The sequence below is a fragment of the Symsagittifera roscoffensis genome, chromosome 4 (assembly GCF_963678635.1).
Source record: "Symsagittifera roscoffensis chromosome 4, txSymRosc1.1, whole genome shotgun sequence".
NCBI lineage: Eukaryota > Metazoa > Xenacoelomorpha > Acoela > Convolutidae > Symsagittifera > Symsagittifera roscoffensis.
This window is the reverse complement of record NC_087065.1, coordinates 17472213-17494846: the sequence shown is the minus strand read 5'-3', so window position 1 is coordinate 17494846 and position 22634 is coordinate 17472213. Positions and strand designations below refer to the sequence as shown.

The following is a 22634-nucleotide window of genomic DNA, read 5'->3' as shown; positions in this document are numbered from 1 at the left end:
ATTCTGTGCATGAGCAGTTATGCCTCAAACTAGCATGAAAAAAGTTAAGTCGAGGGGATTTTCACAACATTTCACTTTTAATTTATTAGACAAACAACTTTTTGAAATTATTTCAATTTCATCCTACTTCAGTTCAACAAATTGAAAAAGCTTCAGACTATTACTTCTAACCAAGACAAACTCCATTCATTTCCCTGTGTGCCTGCACATCTTTTTAATCTCCTTTTAGCATACCTCCCTATCTCTACAGTTTTCAAAAACTTCTGTGAGAGTAATAATTGACCCAACTTTGTGAATTTTTCCTTTTTCTAAAAACAAGCCCTCCCAAATCTGCCTTCAACTAAAGTTACGAATTGTTATAAACTCCCCTGCCTGAGTGGCTACTCCCAATTGTTTTCACAGTAAAATTTATGATCCTCAAAAAGTGAAAACTGTGAAAAAATTTTTGGCCGGATTTTGAATTTTTTGACTTTTAACAAAAACGACTCTCCCAAAGATAAGTTTTGGATTTCAATCGAAGGGACGAGTTGCGAGAAGCTCTCCGACTTCCTCCTATAGCAGCTATGCTAAAAACGTCTTACACGAAAAATTCTAATCCAACTGTCAAAAACTTAGATCAACTGTTCAAACCATATATTGTAAAAATTGATATAAAACATGTTTTTTTGAAACTGAAAATTTTCAAACAATTAGACTTTTTTATCTGCAAATTTTTGTCCACGTAGCTCTTGCAGAAATAATCTGCTTCTTTTCATAGTTTTTGAAAGCCCTTCAATAGTGCAGGTAATTTCGTTCAAAACTTTGTATGCAATTTTTTTCAATTTTTTTTTCGGTTTTCAAGGTGAAGTGATATTTAAGGTTGTTGTAATAGTTTTTCGGTATTCATAGTCATTCCTTTTTTATCGCAAAAAATGGGAAGATCCGCTTTGCCTCTTTGTTGGGTTATCTTTATAGCAGACTTTACGATGACACAAATTTCATATTATCTGAAGTTGTATGATTCGTGAAAAATTAGGAGCGAGGTTAAAATGGCTATACCTGGGCCATTGGCTATTGAAAACTAAAAACAATCTCTTTTAGAAGCTTTCGAACATTTTTTTTACCAAAAGGTTTTTACATGATGGCAAGCACATCAATATCTCAAGATAGTTCTTAATAGTCTATAAACTCACTACATAAGTGGCGACGCCTTTTTCCGAGGGAAATTAATGCTCAAAAAATTTCAAGTGTTAATACTTTGACTGTTTGTTGGAAAACTTTTGAATTGCGTTTCTCAAATTGCGTTAATTTTATCAAAAAAACATTTAATGGAAAAAACACATTTTGTTATAGAAACTCAAAGTGTTTGAAGGACACCTGCGTTCATTGGCTCTTTTCTGCATACTTGCGTTCATTGGCTCTTTTCCAAATGTCTGTTGGCTATGTTTGAAATTTTGAACTAACACATTCTTTTAATCCTGCATCAGTTCAACAAAGTCAAAAAGTCAAACAGGTAACTCCAGCTTTAGCTGGTCCGCTAGCTTTTCTTGGAATCGGGCAATAGAGTATATGATAACACACTTTAAAAATTTACTTAGATATTTTTTCCAGGCGTTGAGCAGCGTGTTTTCTTACATCCTTCAAATCAGCTTCAACCTTGAACCCATTTCGTGGCTCTCAATGCTAGGCAGTGTGCTCATTGTCACATCAGTTTTCGCAAAGGTCATCTACATCAAATGCATTTCGGTTCAACCGTTGCAGAAAACAACCGATGACAGATGGGCGAAAATTAAGTGTAAAAACAACAATGCACAAGACATCAGTCATATCGAATACACTTGTTATGTTAAATAAAAACTTGAAATCTTTATTTTTGTTCCCAAAGAATATAGCAACAATAGTTTCATATCAAAGAAGCTTACGTTGTTGTCGTAGTCTAAAGCAACCGTTTAGCTTCGCTTTGAAAATTAGAACTACCTAACCGATTTTCAGAAAAAAGTATCAATGAAAGTGTGTGCCTGCATATTCAGCTAGTCTCGTTCAAATTTAACCGACGTCGTTCTACGGTCTTCAAAAATTTGAATTGGGGAATTTTCAACCCATTTTTTTGGATCTATTTCATTTTCTCAAAAACTACCTAAATCTAAGTTTTTAATCGATAAAACAAGTTGTTGACGACTCTCCTCCATAAGCTGCTCCGCCACGCCATAAATTTTGGAAAAGGTTATGTCTTTCGAAAACGCCAAAAATTTGAAACCTTGACCGTTTTTGGAACTTTCCCCTTTCCCGAAAATTACCCTGCCAAGCCTGAGATAGAGGACCTTATCGGAAAAACAGTAGAAAGGAATTTTAACTGCATGAGCAGATATTCCCTCCTAATTGTTGAAGAAAAAGAGTGGTATTAGGAAAATGCCATTTTTTGACATTTCGACCTTTTTATGAAGCTTATAGATCTTTCCCAAAAGTTTTCCAGACGAATTTGAGGTAGAGGGCTCAGTTGTAAGAACAGTAAAAGGATTTTTCTCTGCATAGCGGCAAAGCTCTAAATCTTGTAGAAAAGCAACTTTGAAGAAAAAGTCCATGTTTTGGAAAATTTTTGATTTTTCTCGACAACTACACTGCCAAATCTATGTTTAAGGGTTCAATCGAAAGAATATGAGCAAGAAAAATTCTCAGCTCAGCGATTCTGCCCTAATTTTTGTAGAAAACTAAAATTAGATCTAGTATAAATCCAATTTTTGAACAATTTTTTTTTTTGGAATTTTTTATCGAAAACTATCGTGACAAATCTGAGATTAAGATCTCATCTGTCGAAAACTATCGTGACAAATCTGAGATTAAGATCTCATCGAAAGAGCAAGCTGTAGCGACAATTCGTGCGTAACGATTTTCCAGTTTTTGCCAAAAATTTCGCTGTGAAGTTAAGAAATATTTATTTTTTTTACCCGTTTTTGGACTTGCTTGCAATTTCCCAAAAACGACCGTGTCAACTCTGATTGAGCTTAAACCTTTGTTGGAAATTTCAGGATTGCATATTTTGCGAGGCATCAGCATGACTCATGAGTAGTTTTCCTTTCGCTGCGCGGCTGAAACGCTGATTACTTCCGAAGATGAGGTGGTGATCAAATCGATACTTTTTTCCGTCGAAAAAAATTCTTAGTTCTGAGGCTTGCAGAGCAAACAGGATAGCCGCATTGCTATACCGAGAAAAAACAAAGAACGTTCTTATATATCCTAGATTAGGATATTGAAGCCATGGAAGATAATCTGGATAATGGTATTATACGCTCCAGATGCGGATTTAGAGAGGCATTTTTTATAAATGATCATGCTGGCAGCTCTACAAAATGCTCCGTTTGGTTCCTGGTCCTAAAGAACTGTCCATAACTATCTACTTAAGTAATCGATCTAATAGATTTGATGATCTGTTATCATTTTAACTTATAAACTATATGTATACCTGATTCTACGAGTTTGCTTCTTTTAACAATTAGTGGAGGAGGACTTGTCCAGCCGAATGAGAACAACATGTTCAGAGATCTGTCAGAATTTTCCGAAAATCCATTTTCTTGAAAGACTGAGAAAAATTTCATTGTAAATCTGAATTCAAAATTTCTAAAATGGATTTTGGTTGCTCTCCAGATGATTACTTCTGGCACTGTTCGCCTGATAATATGGGTCATCCAGCCAGTAACAACGCAAAAGTGACGTCAACCTTGCGTCTGGAATGTATGTGCCGTCGGTCATTTAATGTTTTATGGAAATTATCAACAAATTTCTGACAATTAAGCTTCGAACAGCAACTATCGAAAAAAAATAAAAATCTAACAAAAACAAACTATCATGAAAACAGACGATCATGTAAGTCCCAGAATTGTTCTAATGATTCTCTTTCCCTCTGTTTTCTGTTTAAGAGTTTGTGTCTTTCGAAGGTTATGTTTGTTTTTCTCACAAAAGCTGTGGACAAATTGTCCCAAAATTCTTTGAAAGAAATTTGTAGAACTTCGACTCTTGTGAACTTCTGGCCGAATATTTTCTTTCCTTCGTTTCCGAGGGCTAGATAAAGTTTGGATCTTAGTTTTTTGTCCGCCTCTTCCAGTCTCATACCGTTGAATTTCTTGCTTTATTGAGGCCATTTCTTCATCATCGAATCTCTTTTGTTCTTGAATATTCCTCTCGATGCGTGATGTTTTTTGGGCGTCGGATTCGTTTTCCGGCGGATTTTCCAATGTTGGGGGAGGTGGGTGATATCGTTCCGTTGGATTCAACAGATTTTCGATGTCGATATTCTCTTTCGCGATTATCGCTAGCTGGAATAGATCGCTCCACTCTTCCCAGGGAATTGGTGGGTCCACTGTGTGGTTCTGCCAAAATGAAGGTATACCTCTCACGTTTGATTCGTTGCTGTTTGACTGCGCCATGATAAAATGTTCCTTTGTTACGGTTAATTCTACTTAGTTACAAATAAGATATGTTTAAAAAGTGAATTAATCTCTAAGTTAAAACATTAAAAAGTGAGCGGTCATTCTCTCCGTCGGAGAGAATGAAGATAGCAAGGTCAAATCAAGATTAACCAGTTAAGATATTTTAAAGTAATTAGTGAAATAAAACAAATGGTAAGAATCACAACATTCCCCTTAATGGGAAAAAATTAAAGTACTAAGCGCCATGATACCTAACATGTTATCAATCCCTTTTTCTCCCTCTCGAGAAGTCCGACAAAATGAAAATTTAAATACTGCACGGTATAACAAATGTCATTTTGGTGCTCCGAAGGAATGACTAAAATATAGAGGATAATAAATTTCCTAAATCCGGCGGATTGTAATCCGTAGTTACAGCTAAGTAAGCTCTAATTGCGCTTTAGACGAAATACTAGTACAAATTATAAATGACTAAATGCGAGTTTTAAAGTTTGATTGAGTTTAGCTGTCCCCTTCCATAAATTTTTCCAGCTCGGCGTTGAAAATTTCACTATCTAAGTCGATGTAATTTTCAAAACAGTTCACGGCATCTCTCAGAGAATCGTCAGTAGAGGCGATGGAGAATTGATCAGGAGATTGGGTGTATGCTAGGTCCGGTGTACTGTCTTCCGGCAAATGTTGGTCTGATTATCCAAGGGATTCTCTCTGAAAGTTTGTGTGGGGGAGCTCGAGCTGAGCTGTCATCCTCGTCCAGAGATATAGGGTTAATAGCGGAGCCTGGTTGGTTTTCTAACTCATCTATAATATCTATGTAATATCGCTTACCATAGAATTTAGGGGGGCCAACATTTCGGCTTGAACGTCTTAAAATAAGTTCGTTACCGGTGGTATTAGTTTCCTTAGGATGTCTATCCTCGCTGGTTCCAATTTCGTCTGAGGAGTCCTCTATTTCGAAAACTGGGAAATCGACCGGTTTTTCTCCCACCAATGGTTTTGTCCAATCCAAAGGAATGTTTGGCGGCTCCGTTGTCGTAGCCGTAGAAGGTTAGTCAGGTGGGTGTGAGGTAGTTTGAGGTGCTGGTTTTATACTAATTGGGCATTCCGCTGTGTCAGAGGGTTGAGATTGTTCGTCTAAAATCTCAGGTTTTATATTAGTTTGATATGTTTTAGGGTCTAATGATGAGGTAGGTTCTTTTTTAAAATTGTCGTTATCTAAAATGAAGCGTTTTCTTATCATTTCTCTACATGGAAAACCTCCCGCAATCCATTCCCAATCGCTAATGTCCGACGTATCCGACGGAATGAACATTGATTCGTCACCTGCTAAGTATCCAGTATTCGACGTCGAGGCTTTATTTCGGTTCTTCTTCGATTTTTTGGATTTTGAAGGCTGGTTCGTTCCTCTAGATCTGGTGGTGACCGGGGTGAACGACTCTGTTTGTCTTCCTGTCTTAGTGTCTGGTTTCCGCGTCTGTTGTGTCTTCGATTTGTATGACTTTCTTGGACCTACTTGTAAATCACCGTTAGAGAAAAAAGGAAAGGAGATATTTCCTTTGAATGAACGAATTGTAGAAGATTTAGACTTTGGAATGGCGATGTCCGACTTTCTAATAATTTTTCCGTCGGATAATTCAACCGTGGATTTTGTTGAGTTTATTATTTTCTGGCCTAGTTGTTTATAGAAGGGATTTCCCTTTATACTTCTGTTAGTTTTCCGTAGTAATTTACCTTTAAACGGACTGTTTAAGGACACTCGGGATGATTGAGGTTTTGAAGTAGTAGAAAGGTCTGAATCATAGCCTTTCTCCAATGGTGACTGGTTCTTTTTCGGTATGAGGGAGTCTTTGTATCCGTCCTCTACCCGATCGTCAGCGTTCCAGTCGAGGGCCCTTTCTCTGCTTAAGATCGACTTCCCTTTGTCTAAAAATCCACCGGATAAATTATTAGATGCCAATTGCTTCCAGACTTTGGAATGGCGATGTCCGACTTTCTAATAATTTTTCCGTCGGATAATTCAACCGTGGATTTTGTTGAGTTTATTATTTTCTGGCCTAGTTGTTTATAGAAGGGATTTCCGTTTATACTTCTGTTAGTTTTCCGTAGTAATTTACCTTTAAACGGACTGTTTAAGGACACTCGGGATGATTGAGGTTTTGAAGTAGTAGGAAGGTCTGAATCATAGCCTTTCTCCAATGGTGACTGGTTCATTTTCGGTATGAGGGAGTCTTTGTATCCGTCCTCTACCCGATCGTCAGCGTTCCAGTCGAGGGCCCTTTCTCTGCTTAAGATCGACTTCCCTTTGTCTAAAAATCCACCGGATAAATTATTAGATGCCAATTGCTTCCAGATCGTGTTCGGTTTTCTATTAAAGTGTATTATTTCGAACGGTGAGCATTTAATTTTAGATTGGAAGGAAGATCGTAGATTCCAAATGATTTTCGAAATGGCGGTTTGTAATGTGGGTTTTTGTTGATCCAGTGACATTGCTAATAATTTGATTTTTACAGTATGAACAAGTTTTTCTACAAGACCGTTAGAACGATGGTCCCCAACTGTACAGAATATTAGTTTGATATTAAGAGAATTGCAAAATAATTTAAAATCCTGACTAGTAAAGCAGGATGCGTGGTCGACCCGAATAGATTTTGGAATCCCATGGAGATAGAAATAATCTTGAAGAAATTCGATTACAGTGTTTGATGACGTTGAAGATGTAATTTTTGCTGAAGGGAATTTTGAAAAACGGTCTATACACAATAAGATGTATTTATTGTTTCCCCAGTTGTTATCTAGTGGGCCGGCAAAATCAAGATTTATTTCCTCATTAGGTTCAAATAAGGTGGAAAGTTTGCTAATTTGTGAAGTTGGAATGATGCTTTTTATGTTCTTACCGGTTTGAGTGCATTGTGTGCAATTAATCCCGTGGAAGTAAATTTGTCGATATATGTGTGGCCACCAAATGTATTGTGCCAAGTATTTCATGCCGAATTGGCCAGGGTGAGATTCATGTAATGTTTTTAAAACGGCGTTTCTAAGTGTAAACGGAATAAATAATTTTCCATCCATATATAATAGTCCGTCGGATTCATGAAGGTCTTTCGAAAATTGGTGTAAGTAACGGGAATTTGCATTGATGTTATCTACTTTTTTCTGTAGAGCTTTAACAATTGGGTTTAATAATTCATCATCTTCCGTTAATAAAGCGACCAATTTTGCATTGAATAATGTATTTAAATCCAAAGGTCTTTCGGGTAACTTGAGATTTTCTCGGAATTTAGTTACTAACTTCTTGTGTTCTGAGGAAATTTGAAAATCGATAGAGACCTGTATCCCGGAAGTGGAAGGATTTACTACAATTTGGTTATTTGACATATTTACACTATTTATAAGTTTGAGATCCGAAGGATTACTAATTAAGCTACTGTTAAGGATTAAAAAATAGATAAAGGCTGAATTTGATAGAATAATTTTAGTAAAATCAGTGTTTGAGAAATCCGAAGGAATACATTTAGAAATACAAAGTTCTGTTCTATAATGTTTTTGATTCCAGATTGAAATGGAAGAGTTGACGAAATTCAATGCTGTGATTATTACGTGATTTCGTAATTTCATGTAAAAGGAACTTTTCGAAATCGAATTAATTGAATTACGTAATGGATTTTCATTATCCGAAGGATTGAGTGCACTATATATTTTTTTGGTAGTAGCAAAAGTCTGTGAAACCCATATCTTTTCCCGCTAAGTGTTTAATAGTAAAATTGAATGGTGGGAGACGATCTACCCATCTTGTCAATCGGCTATGGTATGTTTTGTTTCCGTGATTTGGTGACAAAGCGGAAAGGAGAGCTTTGTGGTCGGTGATAATTTCAAATTCGGAGCCATAGAGATAATTTTTGTAATGTTCCACAGCCCATACAACTCCTAATAGCTCTAATTCGTTTGTTGAATATTTGGATTCATGCGGATTTAAAAATCTTGAAGCAAATGAAACTGTTTTCCAAACTTTCTCATGAAGTTGTTCAGAGGATGCACCTAACCCATTATGTGAAGCATCTGTTTTTACTCTCGTGGGCTTTTTTACGTCGAAATGAGTGTTTTCGGTAAGATTTACTATTTCAGATTTAATCTTGACAAAAGCTTTTGAGTGATCTTCATTCCAAAGGAAAATTGACTTGTTGTTTAAAAGAGGTCTAAGCGGGCTTCCGAGGGATGCTAAATTTGGTACAAATTTAATGTACTGATTAGTTGACCCAAAGAATGATCCTAATTCTTTTAGATTCTTCGGGGTTGGAATATTTTTGATTGCCTTGGTTTTATCGAATAATGGGGCGATTCCGGATTTCGATATTTTAAAACCATGCCATTCGATTTCTTTTTGGAAGAATTTGCACTTCGACCATTTAACTGCGAAATTGTAAGTGTCTAACGTTGATAAAATTTTATAAACGATTTTCTTGTGATCGTTAAAACTTCCTTTGGAAGCGACTAATATATCGTCGAGGTAGCAATTTGTAAAACGAATGTTTCCCAAAGTTGAGTCCATGACTCTCTGAAACTCGTTTGGCATATCGCCGAGTCCGTAAAAACCCGTTAAAAATTGATAAGTGCCTGTTATATCTCCGCCGACTAGACTAAAATTGCATTGGCTGCTAGTAAAATTGTCCAGTGCGAGTTTACTATATGCGTTCTTTAGGTCTAGGTTTGTAAACCATACTTCTCCGGCGGAATTGTCCGAAATTTGAGCCGCCACTTTATCAACTAATTCGTGTATATTAGGCATCTGATATTTGTTCTTGTAGATTTGTTTGTTGATGAATTTTGAATCTAGGGCTAGCTTTATCGATTTGTCTTTTTTACAAGTAATAACTATCGGACTAATAAATCTGTCCTCGTCACAGTTTTCTAATTTTTTGATGTGTCCTTCGGATTTAAGACTGTATAATTCTGTTTTTACTGAGTCCAGTAAGTGTAAAGGGACCCTCCTGCCTTTTAGTTGAATTGGTTTTAATGGTTCATGAAAATGTGTTATTTTTGTTTGATTCTTTATTTTTCCAATCCGAAGGAATAGTTGTTTGAAGGTTTTTCCAATCATTTCTATTTCATTATCTATGTCAAGTGAAGTAACTGAATTGATAAACTTACAAGTTCTCTTGTTGGTGAGTGTTGCGTATTGTTTTTGTGAAACTTCGATTCCGACTTTTGGTAAATTGTCGTTTTTCCAAGATGTTTCTTTCATGACCTTGAGTTAGAAAGAAGTGACATTCCTTGTGGGACCATCCATTTGAGAAAATTGGGACAATTACTTTTCCAGTGATATTTATTGCATTGTTCGTAAATCCACAATAGAGTTCCTTGGTAGCTTTATCCACTGGATATATTTTCACGTAGGGGTCTCGTAGTCTCAACTCGTGTAACACATTCTGTTTAAGGAAGCTTACAGGGCTTGCTGAATCCACCTGTATGTTGAGAATTACTTGGTTTTCATTTCCTAAGCCGATATTTAGTAGTTTCTTCATCTCCTTTCCTTGATCATCGTAGATAGTTGTTACGTTTAATACTGAGTAATCATCGTTATCGCTTTGTCCAGACTCTGACCATGCGTTGATTACTCCACAGCATTCTCTATTAGCGTGGTCAATATGTACATCTGGTTGTTCCGAAGGATAATGATGATCCGTATTATTTACAATTTGGCTATCCACAATATTTACATTTTTACGGCGTGATTTACAAAGTCTAGTAAATTGTCCTCGATATTTACAAGTCGTACATGTTGTATCTTTAGCAGGGCAAACCGCTAGATGTCCTTTTGTAAAATTTCCGCCGCATTTCATACATGTGTTGTTTCTTTCAATGTTTAGGGTGGGTTCTCTTTTTACATTAAAATGATTAAAAGATTTGTTGGAAGAATATCCGCTGGATTTAAAAGTACTCGTCATCTTTATGTGGTTTGTAATTCCTTTTTCGTCAATCAGGGCTACGTTTAAGGCTTCTAGTGGCGGTAAGGTTTCCGTGAGAAGTTTCCGTTGGATATCTGAATTCTTCATGTTATTAATAAAAATATCTCTAATCCATTCGTCTTCTCCTGTGGGAATGTTACATCGTTTTGCCATTTCTGCCAGTGCCCCCCAGAATTGTTCTAATGATTCTCTGTCCCTCTGTTTTCTGTTTAAGAGTTTGTGTCTTTCGAAGGTTATGTTTGTTTTTCTCACAAAAGCTGTGGACAAATTGTCCCAAAATTCTTTGAAAGAAATTTGTAGAACTTCGACTCTTGTGAACTTCTGGCCGAATATTTTCTTTCCTTCGTTTCCGAGGGCTAGATAAAGTTTGGATCTTAGTTTTTTGTCCGCCTCTTCCAGTCTCATACCGTTGAATTTCTTGCTTTATTGAGGCCATTTCTTCATCATCGAATCTCTTTTGTTCTTGAATATTCCTCTCGATGCGTGATGTTTTTTGGGCGTCGGATTCGTTTTCCGGCGGATTTTCCAATGTTGGGGGAGGTGGGTGATATTGTTCCGTTGGATTCAACAGATTTTCGATGTCGATATTCTCTTTCGCGATTATCGCTAGCTGGAATAGATCGCTCCACTCTTCCCAGGGAATTGGTGGGTCCACTGTGTGGTTCTGCCAAAATGAAGGTATACCTCTCACGTTTGATTCGTTGCTGTTTGACTGCGCCATGATAAAATGTTCCTTTGTTACGGTTAATTCTACTTAGTTACAAATAAGATATGTTTAAAAAGTGAATTAATCTCTAAGTTAAAACATTAAAAAGTGAGCGGTCATTCTCTCCGTCGGAGAGAATGAAGATAGCAAGGTCAAATCAAGATTAATCAGTTAAGATACTTTAAAGTAATTAGTGAAATAAAACAAATGGTAAGAATCACAACAGTGACATTACAATTAAATTTCAAGTTTAACTTAAGAATGAAAAAGAGAATTGATTGAGAAAAATTGGATCACAAAAATTAAAAGTTTATAAAAGAATCGAGAGAATCGCAACCCGGGTTGACCTCTATGAACCGAAAATGCTAGTCATATAACTTCATAATATTTTTCTATGAAAAAAAGCTAGTCATACAATTCTCATGCAAAATTTCTATGAGAGAATGCTAGTCATACAAGTCTCAAAAATGAGAATTGTATGATAAGCATTCTTTCATAATGAAAGTGTATCTTGCAAATTTTACCTAATGAAAGTTTTCTTAAAAACAATTAAAAAGACAATTAAAGGTCAAATAAAGTTATCGAAACATATTTTCAAGAAAAAACAACTCAGGAAAAAAGGGTTTAGTTTGCTTTATAAAAAATGCTTGTCATACAATTTCCATACTATGAGAATTTAATGAACAACAGTCTTATTTTTTCAAAATTGTGAAACAAATCACAATCCAGGAGTTCTGGAGACTTAAAAAAAAATTCTGAAACTTTTGAAAGTAAAATCGCCCATCTTCTGCGCAAATTGTCGATAATCTTGTGAAAAGTGTTGCTAACTTTGTTTTATTTCTTCAAGGTTATTTGAATTTTTTTCAAGAAACTTTGATATCTTCCAATATTCTTTGACAAGAATAAAATTTTTGGATATGGATTATTTTAATTTACAGTTTTTAAAAAAGATATCCGGATTGACCTTAATAGAACGAAAACGCTTATCGTATAGTTCCATTCACGGCTTCTATGAAAAATGCTGCTTATCATACAATTTCAGTTTATGAAATTTTATAATAAGCATTTTTCAACAGAAAAAAAGTTTTTAAAAAAAAATCAACAAATACTGGTTTTTTTGAATCTACTTATGTCCCTTTTCTTGAAAATAAGCTTTTTTCACACAAAAAAATGAGAAAAGAAATGCTTATTGTACAATTTTGATTTATGAAAATATTATAACAAGCCTTTTTCCGCCGACATTAAATTTTCAGAATCAGTCCTAGAAACGTTTTTTTTGGGTATTTTACACTTTATAATGTCCTTCGTGTAAAGATTGAGCTTTCGTCTTACAAAAAAAAATTTTTTTTTTCTGCTCTGAAAAAGTTAGAGCAAAAAAAATAGCATACAATTTCATTTACATTCCACCGAAGGTAATAAATTCAAAATAGTCCTAGGTTTTTTAGAGTATTTCACACTTTATAACATCGTTTGTGTTAAATATGAGCTTTCTTCCTCACAAAAAGAAAAACTTGAGCAAAAAAAATTGCTTAGCATTAATTTCCATTGACGAAAATTTTATAATAGTCAACCAAAGCTAATAAATTCAGAGTAATCATAGAAAAGTATTGAACGAAAACCGGTTGAGCTTATTTGAGTTTGACCAATCAACCAGGTTGAGCTAGTTTTCCATTTGACAGTTAACAGAGATTTGGGAACGTCCTTCTTTTTCAATTGTGTGCTGATATATCCCTGTTTTCCATATTGTTTTGCAATTTGTCGGATCATAGCGCCTGATCTCCAGAAATTGAGGCAAAGTCTCTCAATCGTCCAATTTTAGTAAGTTTGAGAAGCGCCATCTAATCTTTTTTTCTCTTTCGTAACATTTGAATCTAATGATGATGATGATGTCTACCCAAAACATCATACAGAAGCATTGCATCAATTATCATTTTTTAAACTGATCGAGACAAGCCAAAATTTTTCAGCCTTCTGGTCATACTTTCTTCTAGGAAAAAGTGTTTAGCGTCCATAACCACCCCACCCCCACTTGTGGCATCCAGAAACGACGTTTCAAAAAGTTCACTTGGTTTTAACTGCTGCTAAACCAGTTTTGCTGCTGCTGCATGTCGACTGTCACTGATTATTAAAAAAAATATAGAGGTCGGTTTTAATTGAACCTCAAGATGTACAACTTTTTTTTATTGTACCACAAAGCTTAAAGTAGTTTTCAGTTCAGTTTTGCAGGTTTACAGGTTTGATCAAATATCTTGCGATTAGAGTAAGTTAGTAAGTTCAGTGTGGCCATTGCTTGATGAGACTCGCATTCAAAGCCAAAGCTGCTAGTCAGTGTTTTTTGTTGGTCCAGACACGTTTAGCAATTAGCTTTTTGGCTCTTCAATTCAACCAGTCGCTGAAACAATTTTCTAGATCTGTCCTTGCATAATTGTTCCCGCATCCAAGTTTAGGCGTAAATAATCGATTATAACGGATTATTATGATGATTTTTTGACAACTATAATTGATTATAATTACCAAAATTAGGTGTTTAAAGGATTTATAATTGATTATAATCGTGATATTTTCCAAGAGATTATAATCTCTTATAATCGATTATAATTGATTACAGATCTTACAAAAAACCCTTAAAATCAATTATAATTGATTATAGTCGATTATAATTGATTATTACCACTTATTTTGCCAACATTTTGTCAATTCAAAACTATATTCGAATTTTATCTTATGGGTTATTATTTTTGTGTCAATAAGAAAATCTCTAAAAGAGAAATCTCTTCAACACTTTGGTTCATCTGAACACAAAGTTTTACCGCGAAACAAAAGTTTCATAGAGATCCTTCTTATTAGTGGAAAGATTCCCGCGGTAGATGAAAAATAAATCTTCCGAATCAGTCATGAAACTAAATCAAATTGCTGATGTTTTAGTGGTTAAAAAAACTTAAAGTATGCATCACGAAACAACTCTAAAATGAGGAAAATAAATAAAAAAACCTTATAATTTTGAATTGTTTGGAAAACTTGAAAAATCTTTTTTCTCATTTTTCGTAGAAACGAGTGTCTACAAAAAGTATAAAATATAAGTAACTTAGATGCAATTTTTGAAGACAAAATGGATAAACAAAAATCAGTATAATCAATTGTAATCGATTATAATGGATTTTTGTGCAAATCTAATGAATATGAAACTTGAATAAAATTATTGGATTATAACGAATTATAATTGATTATAATTGTCTCGAAAAAAGACGAAAAAATAATCGACTATAATCGAATATAATGGATTATAATTAATTATAATTTGGTTTTAAAAACAGAGAATATAATCGATTATTAATTGATTGTAGTTGAGTGTTTCTCAAATTTAAAAAGACGGGTAATAAAATCATATTATAAACGATTATTAACGCTCAAAACTGGATGCGGGTTGGTGTACGGCCAACCGAGTGTGACCGCTTGAAGTATTGTATTCCTCAAGGTTTTTCTATTTTCTTGTATGTTGATTTTTTAAATTTTTTCTTATTTATCAGCGTATTTCCAGGTCATTGACTTTCAATTAGTTCGGATCGACTCAATTATCAGTTTTTGCACAAATTCAATCAAGTTGAAAGTTATCATTTTTCTGGTTTGACGCCATTTTTTACGGTGACAGACTCAAAAAACTCGAAAAAAAACATGTCAGTAAAGGCGTTTCAAAAATGATGTATGAGTAAGAAACAGCGTCAAACTAAAAAAAAAAAAATTTTCAACTGGATTGAATTGAGAATTAAGTCAATCCGAACTAAATGAAAATCATGGGCCTTTAGTTTTCTCATTTTTACTTGTGCGCCTCCTCAATTGGATTCTCTATTTTATTATCATCCTTTAGAATCAAATTTTTAATTATGGAAAATTAATTTTTGTAATTTATAGAAAGGTTCCATTACAATCTAGTTTCTCGAAAAAAAAAGTTTTTGCTTTAAAATTTGATCTGACCTGATTTTTCTTGTTAAAATTTAAGCCATGTTTTAGTGTCAATTTGTTTGCTACTAAGTTGCTTTCCCGTTTTGTTTTTATTCTTGTCTTTACTTTCATGCAATGCTCTGAGGGTCATCAGATGATGCAGTTTGCAAGTTTGGACTTTGATAATTCAGTTGGATAAAAAATTTAAGATTTAATTTTTTCCCAGTTGTTGAGAACTTTCATTTATAGTTCATTTAGGTTTCAGCCTCCTATTTTGAAATCTGATTTAAAATAGTGTAACAGTCGCTCATGTTTTTCTGCCTAAATAGTGCTTTGACAAAAACTGACTCGCTCGATCAACTCTCAAGCCTTATAGGGGAAGGTAAAGTACTCAAACCGTTAAGACCTTTATTTTTTGGAGCGGAAACTATCGCCCGCAAAGAAAAAAAGGAGGTTTGCGTCCAATCTCTAGAAGAGAAATCTCTTCAACACTTTGGTTCATCTGAACACAAAGTTTTACCACGAAACAAAAGTTTCATAGAGATCCTTTTTATTAGTGGAAAGATTCCCGCGGTAGATGAAAAATAAATCTTCCGAGTTTTCAGTTAGAATGTCGTAGTAAACGAGGAGCTGAAATTGCTGCTCACTTCTTTAGAAATTTGATAGAGCATGATGACAACCTGCAAACTTCAAGTTTAATTAATTCAGACTTTAGCAATGCATTTATTTTTCTCAATAGAGAAACCATGTGGAATCACATTTCTTCGAACTGCCCGGAACTGCACACATTTAGTCATTGTGCATACAGTAAACCAAGTTACCTTTCTCACGAAAATTCCATCCTTATGTCCGAGGAGAGACCACAACAAGGTGACCCCGAGGCGCCACCGCTATGGCTTAAGCCTAAAACAGAATAGTATGAGCTTTGTTTTCTTGGACAGATCACAAGTACGCCGTACAAAACAATCATCGAACGAATTCAAAAATTTTGTCCAGAAATGAATAAAAAGAAATTAGAAGGATGAACTTGTAAAATTAGGCTCACCTCTAGACAAAAAGTTTTCGCAAAGAAATGCTAAATGAATAAATAGATGAGATAAAAAGCATATGGAGGTTATAATGAACTGGATGCTTTTTACATGCAAGAAATTGCTCTGTTTTTGGCATGCTGCAAAAAATATCAGCATGCCGCAACTAATATTTTTTGCAAACAAGTCCTTGTTTTTGCAACATGAGTTTCTGGAAGGATACAATCCATTTTTAGGAAATTTTTACGCACAGTAACAATTGTAAAATGAATTACAGCCCAATTTTGAAAGCAGTTCTCCCGGCAGCCACAGGATGTCTTGGATGTTTCTTCCACTCCCGTTTGCAGCTTCGACCGCTTTTTAGCTTCAGCAATAGGAGCAAAAATTACAAAAAGTGAATATTTTGGTTTGGAGCACGAGATGGAACTAATAATGATGCATTAAAATAGTTGCGTGCTTCAGCAAAATGTGAATTAGATCCGGAAAGCTGAGTCCAAAACATTGACGGAGCCCCTTTTATAACCAGATATCTCAAATGATTTTGAAACTAGAAGCTACTGAGAAAAAAAATTCAATGCTTATCAGGGTAATTTCAAATTGAAATGGTTGAATGCCGAAGTGTGTGAGATTAAACAGAAATCTCAAGATTAAAAATGCCAAATTGTAACATTCATTCACTCAAGTCTCAAATGAGGTTTCAAAAAATAGGCCCCATAATCATTATCTCATGGAGCTTTAGCATGGTTACAGCTTCAAGGCTACTACTAAAATACCACCACTCTCTAGATAGAAATAAAACACGATAGAAATAAAAAACTAGATAGAAATTAAAGTACCTAAAACACGCAAACACGGTTTAAAACTGGATTGGAACCTCAAGTAACTTTATTAGTTTTTTTTCAATTTGCTCTTTGAATTTTTTTCAAGAATCTTTGATATCTTCCAATATTCTTTGGCAAGAACTTAAAATTTTTAGACTTGGAATATTTTGTTTTCCAGTTTTCAAAAAATGATACCCGGGTTGACCTCCATAGACCGAAAACGCTTATCGTACAGTTCCATTCACGGGGTCTATGGAAAAGGGCTGCTTATCATACAATTTCTGTTTATGAAGTTTTATAATCAGCATTTGTTCAACAGAAAAAAAGTTTCAAAAATTTAACAATTTTTTATTGGGTTTTTTTTGAACTTAATTATGTTGCTTTTCTGAAAAAAAATTGCTCAAAATTCTTATTGCTCAATTTTGATTCATGAAAATATTTAAAAAAACCTTTTTTCGCCAAAATTAAACTTTTTAAAATAGTCCTAGAAACGGTTTTTTTTGGGTATTTTACACTTTAAAACGTCCTTCGTGTTAAAATTGAGCTTTCCTTTCACAAAAAAAGAACATTTTTTTTTGCTCTGAAAAATTTGTGCAAAAACTAGCTTACAATTTTTATTCATAAAAAATTTATAATAATCGTTTTTTTTCATCGAAGGTAATAAATTCATAATAGTCCTAGGTTTTATAGAGTATTTTAGACTTTATAACGTCGTTTGTATTAAATATGAGCTTTTTTCTCACAAAAAGAATTTTTTTGCTCTGAAAAATTTGAGCCAAAAAATGCTTAGCATACAAATTTTCGATTACGATAATTTTATAATAATCCACTGAAACTAATAAATTCAAAATAGTCCTAGAAATATTTTTTAGGGTTTTTTCAACTTAAAAACGTCATTTGTGTCATTAAAAAGTTGATATAGTTTTCATGCAGTTTTTTAAATGTATGAACTGTGCAGCCCATATATGAGAAGTTTATGACTAGCATTTTTGGTCAACCCGGTAAGGCACTAATTAACTTATCATCAACTAAAAATGTATTTAACGAAAACCAGTTGACCTTACTTGAGTTTTATTCGTTTTAACCAATCAATAAGGTTGAGCTAATTTCAATTTTAGTAAGTTTGAGAAGCGGCATCTAATCTTTTCTACTCTTTCGTAACAATTGCATCTAATGATGATGATGATGTCTGCCCAAAACATCTTACAAAAGCATTGCTTCAATTATCATTTTTTAATCTGATCGAGACAAGCCAAAACTTTGCAGCCTTCTTGTCATCCTTTCTTCTAGGAAAAAGTGTTTAGCGTCCACAACCACCCCATCCCCACCTGCGGCATCCAAGAAAGACGTATAAAAAAGTTCACTTGGTTGTAACTGCTGCTGAACCAGTTTTGCTGCTGCAAATCGACTGTCACTGATTATAAAAAAATAGGGAGGTCGGTTTTAATTGAACCTCAAGAAGTACAATTTTTTCATTGTACCACAAAACTAAAAGTAGTTCTCAGTTCAGTTTTGCAGGTTTACAGGTTTGATCAAATATCTTGCGGTCAGAGTAAGTTAGTAAGTTCAGTGTGGCCACTGCTTGATGAGACTCGCATTCAAAGCCAAAGCTGCTAGTCAGTGTTTTTTGTTGGTCCAGACACGTTTAGCAATTAGCTTTTTGGCTCTTCAATTCAACCAGTCGCTGAAACAATTTTCTAGATCTGTCCTTGCATAATTGTTCCCGCATCCAAGTTTAGGCGTAAATAATCGATTATAACGGATTATTATGATGATTTTTTGACAACTATAATTGATTATAATTACCAAAATTAGGTGTTTAAAGGATTTATAATTGATTATAATCGTGATATTTTCCAAGAGATTATAATCTCTTATAATCGATTATAATTGATTACAGATCTTACAAAAAACCCTTAAAATCAATTATAATTGATTATAGTCGATTATAATTGATTATTACCACTTATTTTGCCAACATTTTGTCAATTCAAAACTATATTCGAATTTTATCTTATGGGTTATTATTTTTGTGTCAATAAGAAAATCTCTAAAAGAGAAATCTCTTCAACACTTTGGTTCATCTGAACACAAAGTTTTTTCGTGAAACAAAAGTTTCATAGAGATCCTTCTTATTAATGGAAAGATTCCCGCGGTAGATGAAAAATAAATCAGTTAGAATGTCGTTGAAGAGTTTTCAGTTAGAATGTCGTAGTAAACGAGGAGCTGATATTGCTGCTCACTCCTTTAGAAATTTGATAGAGCATGATGACAACCTGCAAATTTCAAGTTTAATTAATTTAGACTTTAGCAATGCATTTATTTTTCTCAATAGAGAAACCATGTGGAATCACATTTCTTCGAACTGCCCGGAATTGTACACATTTAGTCATTGTGCATACAGTAAACCAAGTTATCTTTCTCACGAAAATTCCATCCTTATGTCCGAGGAGAGACCACAACAAGGTGACCCCGAGGCGCCACCGCTATGGCTTAAGCCTAAAACAGAATAGTATGAGCTTTGTTATCTTGGACAGATCACAAGTACGCCGTACAAAACAATCATCGAACGAATTCAAAAATTTTGTCCAGAAATGAATAAAAAGAAATTAGAAGGATGAACTTGTAAAATTAGGCTCACCTCTAGACAAAAAGTTTTCGCAAAGAAGTGCTAAATGAATAAATAGATGAGATACAAAGCATATGGAGGTTATAATGAACTAGATGCTTTTTACATGCAAGAAATTGCTCTGTTTTTGGCATGCTGCAAAAACTATCAGCATGCCGCAACTAATTTTTTTTGCAAACAAGTCCTTGTTTTTGCAACATGAGTTTCTGGAAGGATACAATCCATTTTTAGGAAATTCTTACGCACAGTAACAATTGTAAAATGAATTACAGCCCAATTTTGAAAGCAGTTCTCCCGGCAGCCACAGGATCTCTTGGATGTTTCTTCCACTCCCGTTTGCAGCTTCATCCGCTTTTTAGCTTCAGAAATAGGAGCAAAAATTACAAAAAGTGAATATTTTGGTTTGGAGCACGAGATGAAACTAATAATGATGCAATAAAATAGTTGCGGGCTTCAGCAAAATATGAATTAGATCCGGAAAGCTGAGTTCAAAAAATTGACGGAGCCCATTTTTATAACCAGATATCTCAAATGATTTTGAAACTAGAAGCTACTGATAAAAAAAATTCAATGCTTATCAGGGTAATTTCAAATTGAAATGGTTGAATGCCGAAGTGTGTGAGATTAAACAGAAATCTCAAGATTAAAAATGCCAAATTGTAACATTCATTCACTCAATCCTCATAGAAATATAAAACTAGATAGAAATTAAAGTACCTGAAACACGCAAACACGGTTTAAAACTGGATTGGAACCTCAAGTAACTTTAATAGTTTTTATTGGACCGAAGAATTTTTAAGCTCAATTAGTTTTTTTTTCAATTTGCTCAAGTAAATTCTGAGTCAATAGCTACTTCAGTGGGTGATTGGTCCAGTCAAGATTCCTCCTGCTCCACGAGTTGCACTCTCATTTATACTCTTTTTATTCTCTGTCAGGAACGAGACAACTCTACTCAAATTTAAATTTTACCCGGCAAATTGCGAACAGCAATTTGACACCCGTCTGATTTTTGCCGGATATCCCGCAGTTATAAATTCGGCTTATTTAATTCTTGATTTTTTGTTTCAGTTGTCGCGAGAAATTTAAGCATGACAGGGCGAAGTCGACACTTTATTCAAACTGAAAACACATCAAATTATTTTGTTCATATAACCGATTGGCACAAATCAGCAGTTTAAAATTGCAGTAAGAGCCCCTTCAATTTCAAAAATTTGTGAAAACAGATCGGTTAACAGATAAACTGAGAGGAAGGTTCTCCCGTCATTCAAGTTTGAATGCCCTTATAAAGCAAAATTTCGCCTTAATTCACATGCGTTCTAATTTAGAGACGCGACACCTCCACAGGACAGATCAGAAGCGACCAAACGGTTTGAAGCTCGTCCCATGGGCTGTTTGTAGGCAGTTTCTGTGGAATGTAAAGTTATTTGACTTCCTAGATCCTAGCAGGGTAAAATCAGGCTCGGTTTGAAACCTCGGAACGGAAGCGGCCGAGGAGAAAGATCGCAAAACTGCTAAAAGTAAACTGACACCTCCACAGGACCCAGAAAAGTTTGGTTCTGCACTTTTTGCAATGGGAGGTGTGAGCGGACCATAACAGGTGTGAAGCTTTTCCTACGATATGTCGACGTTATTGTAAAGACTGTTAAAGGCGACCAGAGAGGGGTTTTGTAAGCTGCCAACAAGTTGCTATCTACTTTACAATTCAATCTTGAAACACCAAATGAGAATGGTGACTTGGCTTTTTTAGACAAAAAATAAATTTAGATGGCAGCAAGCAAGATAAATGTGTCTACTAACAAAAACCAACGTATACGGGTACTTTACTAAACTTGAGAAATTGCGCACCACTGTAGTACAAGAGAAAATTAATAGAGGGTATGGTGCGCAAGATTTACAGGAGCACATCGACGTAGGAAATTTGCCATGAAGCAATGATGATCAATTGACAGCAATGGAAGGAAAATCAGTAACCAGAAGAGTGGTCGTTCAAAGTTGAGTCGGAAACACTAAGCAAAATTCTTGGAGCAAAGTTAACAACAACTTAGACAGAAACTCGGGCAACAAATGACAGGCGAGATGAAAAACCTTCAGTGCTCATGCTTCAATATCGAGGAAATCCAAGTCAACTGTTTGCAAACAATGTGCGCAGCATCATCAGGGCTCAAATTGCGTTTACGGCCCGTAAATAGAAAACCGCTCTTCCCTCCCGTAAGTCGTCATTCTTCCGTGATCTGAAACTCCAATGAAATTTTCAGAAGTTTCAGGCTGTTTGTCCACAAGCTGTCCTGTTTTGGATATAATTCCGCCTATGTTGGAAAAACCAATCGAAATTTGGCCACAAGCATTGGGGAACACAAGAAAGAGTCGGTGTGGGGCTGCGAGATAATACATCAATCAAACAACGTAATGAAACATTGGAAGCGCTGCATAATAGGAAACTGAGGCCAGGGATCAACACGCTGGATGAGTTCACGAGTAACGAGCTAACACTTAGATTGCAGTCCAAAACTATTTTGTCTGAGATTATCGAACGTTTCAATCAAAAAAATTGTAAAATCGGAAAGTTAATGTAATGAAACACTAAGTAAGATTTAAACTCGCTCTCAGAAATTCAAGAAAAATATAGGTTACGAAATCTCACGCTATAAAGTAGGATTGGTGGAATGTGTATATATTTTTTGAATCACTCTATGGTCTTCTATGATGTTTTAAAATCTGTAAATCTTTTTATATCAACTTTATTAACCTGACGTTGGACATTGTGCCGAGAAACGGAAGTTTCTTTGTTATAAAAAAAAGATCATAACTTGAACCGGTTCGGCAAAAGTTATTAATAAATTATGACGTCTGAGAGCTGTCAACGCATTAATTAACTTGGACAATCATGCAAACGCCTTGACAGGCGGGAGAAAGTGTTTCTGTAAATAGTCTCAGATAAAACTGACAAAAGGTACGAAAGTCTGTAATCTTGGTAAAATCAATTTTCACCCAAGAACATCATAATAATTGAACATTCGGAGCAATCAGTTGGTTAATAAATCCTTCCTCGACAAATTTTTTCAATACTATATTCCTGTAAATATCTCATAAGTCTGCGAGATCAACTTTGAGAAAAAATTTTCAAGCATTTATAGATAAATCGAGTTTT

At 34.8% G+C, this 22634-nt stretch overlaps 1 protein-coding gene across 1 annotated transcript in view; it reads right to left on the bottom strand.

The window, feature by feature from the left end:
* LOC134844638 (uncharacterized) overlaps window positions 1-22634 on the bottom strand; it is a 564381-nt gene that overhangs the window by 489993 nt on the left and 51754 nt on the right. The window lies entirely within an intron of this gene.